Source organism: Danio rerio, chromosome 17 (genome assembly GCF_049306965.1).
Source record: "Danio rerio strain Tuebingen ecotype United States chromosome 17, GRCz12tu, whole genome shotgun sequence".
In the NCBI taxonomy this organism is placed as follows: domain Eukaryota; kingdom Metazoa; phylum Chordata; class Actinopteri; order Cypriniformes; family Danionidae; genus Danio; species Danio rerio.
This window is the reverse complement of record NC_133192.1, coordinates 36,097,256-36,104,230: the sequence shown is the minus strand read 5'-3', so window position 1 is coordinate 36,104,230 and position 6,975 is coordinate 36,097,256. Positions and strand designations below refer to the sequence as shown.

Below are 6,975 nucleotides of genomic sequence, written 5' to 3'. Positions count from 1 at the left end.
CTTACTCTCTTTGTCTCTCTCTCTCCCTCCCCCTGTCTCTCTCTTTCAGGTTTTCAGCTTTATTTTTACATTTAAGCTGAGTACAATTAATATCATATGTTTTTATCATTTCATGTTTTATCATTTTATACAGTTTACTTATAACTAATTCAGTTTAACCATAGATAATTATTGTCATAATATTATCTAATTTTCAAGTATTTGTGAATTACTTTAGATTTAACATCAACACTTAATCGCTCCATATTGCAATACAATACAATCACATATTATCAACATTCTCCCTTATTTTTACCCAGATAGCAGGCAGTAATCGGCCCGAGCTCGGCTGCCCTCCGGCGCCTCCGGCTCCGACTCGGCATCGGCGAGTGTTATCCGGGCCGAGTGCGGCCCGCAGCTCGCTCGCGCACATGCGGTTGTGATGCGGCTGTAAAGCACTGGCCCGATTCCGGTCAACCATATGGCAACCGATTAAGGCTGATGGCAACCGATTAAGTTCTTATTTTATCTAGTAATCTGTTAGCTCCACGTTTAATGATAATTTGAGAAAATATTCATGGTACGATAGCAAAAAAAAAAAAAAAGAATATTTAGTGTGGATGGTCGCAATGTTTAGACGCAAACAAAACAATATTATTTATAAATAGATTATACATGTCATCTAGAGAAAAACTATGTAAAATTCGCTTATTTTTGAGATAGCACGCTCCTGTGCTGACTGTTTTTGTTTTAAAGCAGAAGTTGGTTTCATAATAAACACATGCGTGACTAAACTCATGATCCACACTCCAATCCAGACGGTGGCGGTAATGCTCCAAAAAGCTGGTTGTCAACCACCATGGCACGAAGATCACAAGAAGAAAAAGTTTTTTTTTTTTAAAGACTTCACGTGGAGTCCGGTCAGAAAGGTAAGCTTTTTACTGCTTGTGTACTATATAATTAGCGAATTTAGAGCTTAAAACATTTCCACGGTGTTTGGTTGTAACAGCGTTTAGTAATTTAAAACAGTTTGATACGAAATGTAACTTGCTTTAAGAAACACGACTGGAGCTAATGTATGCTAACGCTAACAGTTACAAACACGCCTGAAAGTTCATTTTCCTTTAACACAATGTTAGATTGTAACGTGTGTAGTAACTGAAAACTATTTTAATTATTTTAAAGAAACATGAAACGAATTTGTGTGTATGCTAACTTTGCGTTAAGGAAAGTTTCTGTAGACGAATCCATTAACTAACAAGGCAAAACGTGTTTTTTTTCCTGATTTAACATTATAAAGTACCGTGGATGTTGAAAAAATCATTGTACAGGCGTATACTTATCCAACAGTATTAATTCTGTGATTGTGTAAATAAAAACTAATCGTTTTGGATTAATAAAATATTATTGTTTATCTTGTTTATGCAGTTAGTCACGAAAAGTGATCGAAACTCGACTGTTTACTATTCTCTTTAAATTATCCAAGAGAAATATATTACTATGCACTTTAATTCATATGTGTTAGCCTATGTGAATCAATTATATCTTTTGTTCAAGCTGTAATGGTCAGTTAATGTAAAACTGAACGTCTTAAAGCAGATTTGATGTTTTTTTTGTTTGTTTTTTATGTTATTGACAGTGATAAATTCTGATTTAAATGAATGGGTAACAATATTTGTTGGTTAAGTCTTATTGTTCTTGTTTAACAAAGGTTAGTGAGATCATTTTGCAGTACATCACGACCAAAGAAGTCAATGGCACACTCTTTTGAACGTGAATAGGCATGTTATAGTTGTGTGCTAAAAGTCCATTATAAGCTGTAAACTGCTGATATATTTTCAACATAGATTGAGCTTTTCAGACATTACATTACTAATTGCTTCACAAACAGCTGAAATGGTTTATTGTTATTGGCTATCATCAAACATTTTTCACAATGGTAGGTTAATCTTCATGGGTACAGAATAATGCATGTGCTTGGCCATCTTACAAATCTATGTCTCAGATTCATAAGGCTGAATCTCCGAATAAATCTTGTGCATCCTTCTGTGTACTGATTATTTACACTATAGGTATTATATGCATTAATTAACTTTGATAGTATTTCAGGATTTGAACTTTTCTTTACGGGAGGTTAACAACAATGTGATGTTTTATTATAGATGCATATGAGGAAGCTCGACTAAAACATCCACATGCAACTGTGATTTCTGACTGGTAGACAGATGAGGACGATGATTGCCCGTCATACATCTCAAGACAGAACAGGTTTGTTTGCAATTATTTTAAACACATACTGTCAACATTGTCATTGATCTATTACAACCTGTGAGTTTTGCCCTGGCACTATACTAAAGTGATGTTTTGTTTTGTAAATGTATCTGATCAAGGGACAGTATAGACACATCTATACCGTGATGAAGAAAAATTACTTGGAACAAAGAGGCTGGATAAAAGGCAGGTATGAAGATTTCAGAAATCAATGCAGCACCACAAGTACCATCACCATCAATGACTATGGCAGAAATCTTAAGACCACCATGAAGATGCACAGATACTGTACATTCCAGTACACCAGGCGTGTCCAAACTACGGCCCGCGGGCCATCTGCAGCCCGCGAGGCTTTTAATAAATAACAATAGAATCTGGCCCGCTATACAAAAATGAACGTAATTCAATAAATAACCACCGGGTGTCGCTATTACATGCATTCAATTAAGCAGCAGTTCTTGTTGTGATCTATCTGTCTATCTATCTGTCTATCTGTCTGTCTATCTATCTATCTGTCTATCTGTCTGTCTATCTATCTATCTGTCTATCTGTCTGTCTGTCTACACACAGTTGAAGTCTGAATTATTAGCCCCTCATTGATTTATTTCTTCTTTTTTAAATATTTCCCAAATGATGTTGGGGAAAGACTTATGTTTTATTTCGGCTAGAATAAAAAGCGGTTTAAATTTTTTCATGAACCATTTTAAGGTCAAAATTATTAGCCCCTTAAGTCTTCAGAACAAACCATTGTTATAAAATAACTTGCCTAATTACCTTGACTAGTTAACTTGATTAACCTAGTTAAGCCTTTAAATGTCACTTTAAGCTGTATAGAAGTGTCTTAAAAATATCTAGTCAAATATTATTTACTGTCATTATGGCAAAGATAAAATAAATCAGTTATTAGAAATGAGTTACTAAAACTAATATGTTTAGAAATGTGTGGAAAAAAATGTTTAACTCTCCGTTAAACAGAAATTGGGGAAAAAACAAACGGTGGCTAATAATTTAGGGGGGCTTACAATTCTGACTTCAACTGCATTTATATATATATATATATATATATATATATATATATATATATATATATATATATATATRTRTATATATATATATATATATATATATATATGTGTGTGTGTGTGTGTGTGTGTGTGTGTGTGTGTGATGTATGTAAAATTTGGCCCGCGACAACGTTTGTTTTTTTGCATCGGGCCCTCGGCCCAAAAAGTTTGGACACTCCTGCAGTACACCTATGAACATTTACAGTCTTTGTTCTAGTGCAGTTTGAGATCAAGACATAACTTATTGCATCACGTGATGTCTTTGTAAGAATTGAAGACATCACTAAATTTGTTAAGGTTTAATGCAGCTAGAAAGTAAAGATCAACTAGAGAATATCAGCAGTGTCTAACCCACTGTTGTATTTACAGAAGTTGTATGAGAATAAGCTATAGGTTGATTTATACTAATCTGTTATTTTTCTTTTTTAGCACGACTGACTGAAGTTTTAAAATCATGCAACGTCATAAAGCAGCAGCTGGGCCTGATTCTCACAAAACCAAAACAGACGTGATGAAATTCCAGATGTAAACACATTTGACCTTCCTTTGGCCAATTTGATTTGGAAAAGCTTGAAAATCAACTAAAGGAGCAGCCCGAACAAATGAAGAAACTGGTAAGTTCAAGCTCTTGCTAATTTCAAAGTGTTTTAAGTTTATTTGTTTTTTTTTTTATTGTTTTTTTTTTTGCTTCGTAGCTAGCCTACTTTTTTTCCTAATTTTTTCTTTTTTTTTACATTAGTACTTGTTCACTACTAATTATCTGTTTATCTTTTAATCACAGATGGAGTGAGGACAAATGTCCATACCACGCCACTGATAAAGAAGTGGAAAAATGCATTACAAGGTAGCTACAACTTGCCCCTGACAGGGATGGAGGAAGAAAGAAGAGAAAGCTAATGTGTCAAATGTCTACATCACTATTTTGTTTTATTTTTTAAACAACATTTTAAGTGTATTAGGATGTTCCCTGATACTTGAACAATTTGTTTCTTTCATTTGCATTTATATATATATATGTATATGTATATATATGTGTGTGTGTATGTGTGTGTGTGTATATGTATGGTATGTAGGTATGTATGTATGTGTGTGCGCCAAATTCTGAAGAAACATCTACATTTTTAATAAACGTAATACAAATAAAATTATAAATATAAAATTGCACAAGACGTGTATATATATGAAATGTATAATCATCTCACTCATGTCTTGCTGTTTGTGCAATTAATTTTGTTCAAGTTTATTTAAAAATAAGTTTGACTTTATACTTCTGCAATTATTTATATATATATATATATATATATATATATATATATATATATATATATATATATATATATATATATATATATATTTGTTTGTTTATTATTATTTTAATGTTTTATTAAAAAATGTTTCAAGATGTTTCTTCAGAATTCTGCAGTACTTTTTACAAGTTTGACTTGGATATTTTACGGATTGTCATTGGTATTTTTAAGATGTTTCTTGCTATATCTTAAATTGGTTTCTATATTTAGGTTTATATAAAATTTAGCTGTTTGTACAAATTTTTAATTTAAGTCTATTGGGAAAACAGGGTTGTTTTAAAAACATCTGTGTTTGTGTGTAATTTTTAGATTTTTTGTTTAAATCTTTCTGTGTGTCTTTAATGTGTTGTTTTATTGTTGTTTTTATATTGATATTCTTGTGCACTACAAAATTATTTATAAAATTTTAGTACTATTTTTTTCTTGCAATTAATAAACGTTTAACATTTATTTATTTTGTCATTTGTCTGATTATTTTCGTTACAGAATGTGTATGCAGTTTGCACTTTATTCAAAGGTTAAACACAGTGCTTACACTTTGTGTTTACATTATAGCCTGTGTTTGCAGTTGTATAAATTCAAATGGTTGTAATACCATATATTAAGTACCAATGTAATACCAAAAGGTTTTATAAGGTGTATAAATACGGAGTCGCGCCAGCTCCGGGCCGCAGCGCACATTACCCTCGCGCCGGTTCCGGCGCGGATGCGCAGCGTCGGCTCGCTTACGGCCGCCGCATCTGGCCCGCTTGATTCGGGCCGGAATCGGGCAGTGAGTCCACAGGCATCCGGCCCGAGTCCGGCAGCCGGAGTTGGGCCGAGGGGTAAGTCTTCGGCAGGCGACAATCTAGCCGGAACTGGCCCGAGTGTATTTTGCTATCTGGGTAGCTATTAATACAGCCCTTATTTTCGTTTTTGGTATAAGATTGCAGAAGAATGGTTTGACTAAAAATGTACAGTTTCTTAGTCATTCAGCAGAACTACAGTTCGGACCGCTGTAAAACCCATTCTTACACCTCAACCAATCAAAGAATTAAAACAGCAATGTTATAAACCTGGAAGTGAACAAAAATGAGCACCCCTGTCTCAAAAACACGAGAACCCTCAAAACAAGTGCAAGGATTTGCTCCTAATAATCCTCTCAGCATATGAACATATTTCCATTGTTGATTATTTTAAGATTAACTCCTCTCATAATCGCCGCTAAAGTGCGTGAATTGATGGATTTTAATCAACATGAGTGACTTCTACCCTGTCGAGTGTCATAATCAAAATCACATCACAGCCTCAATAAGCCACAAATAGCATATGGACGCCTATTAATCTGTCAAACGCAAGATTCTGCAAACACACTGGGGAGCGATTAATCAACATCGTAAAAATATGGTTTTAAGTCAAATGATGATTTTAACGGACAGCAGATTAAAGGAGAGGTCAGTCCTGCTGCTCTGGTGGCAAGCAGTCAAACAGCGGCACTAATGTGAACGCCGAGTCTGAATTTATGAAGAAAACTGCTGTCTGTCATCTAGATTTGAGTCGGAGTAACATTTTATTTATGTGAGCTAAGTCTGAATTTTAGACATTATTACTCTTGTGTTTAGTGTCACATGGTTCTGTTAAAACTTGGTTTTGTGGAAAGCTATTTTCAGTATGGTGATTTGCTGTCTTAGAAGCATTTCTTCTTATTATTATCGGCACTGAAAACAGTTGGGCTTCCTGATGTTTAATGTGAATGAGTCTAAGTTTATGAAGAAAACATAAACATTTTCCAGAGTAACATTTTCCAGAGTATCAATTTTAAATGTATTTGAGTTTCTTCTGCTCATCAGGGCTGCATTTATTTGATATAAAATTTAACAAAACAAGCATATTGTGAAATATGATTTCAGCTTAATAATAGCTATTTTTTAATACTTTTTAAAATAATAGATTCCTGTGATTTAAAGCTGAATTTTTAACCTGATTAGGTTGTGTCTTAAGTGCTGCATGATACTTCAGAAAGTATTATTATTATTATCATTATTATTATTGTTGTTGTTGTTGTTGTTAATGTGCTACAGTATGAATTAATAGTTTTCCATATTTTGTTATTCATGTTTTGCTTTTTATTCTTTAGAATTTTATTATTGCCAGGACATAAATTATTATATCTTGGTCTTTTGAAAGACCTCCTCTCCTCCTCTTCGCGCTCGCCGGCTGATGGCTCGCCTTCGTTTGGAGGGCTTTCCCACCTCAACCAGTTTGTCCGCTTAACTCGCAGCGTTACGTCGGCGGAGCAGAGGCCTGGAGGAAGGAGGAGCCAGCAACGGTGACGACCAGGATCGAGTCCAGGGAAGAGCGGTTTCAGTAATCAG

General features: G+C 34.2%; 1 long non-coding RNA gene across 1 annotated transcript; it reads left to right on the top strand.

The window, feature by feature from the left end:
* Positions 1 to 852: 852 nt before the first annotated feature.
* LOC137488124 (uncharacterized) lies at positions 853 to 4,342 on the top strand. The gene is made up of 5 exons (XR_011007040.2): positions 853 to 908; positions 2,142 to 2,247; positions 2,370 to 2,440; positions 3,744 to 3,928; positions 4,096 to 4,342. It is a non-coding gene; the product is annotated as an uncharacterized lncRNA (long non-coding RNA).
* The last annotated feature ends 2,633 nt before the right edge of the window (positions 4,343 to 6,975 follow it).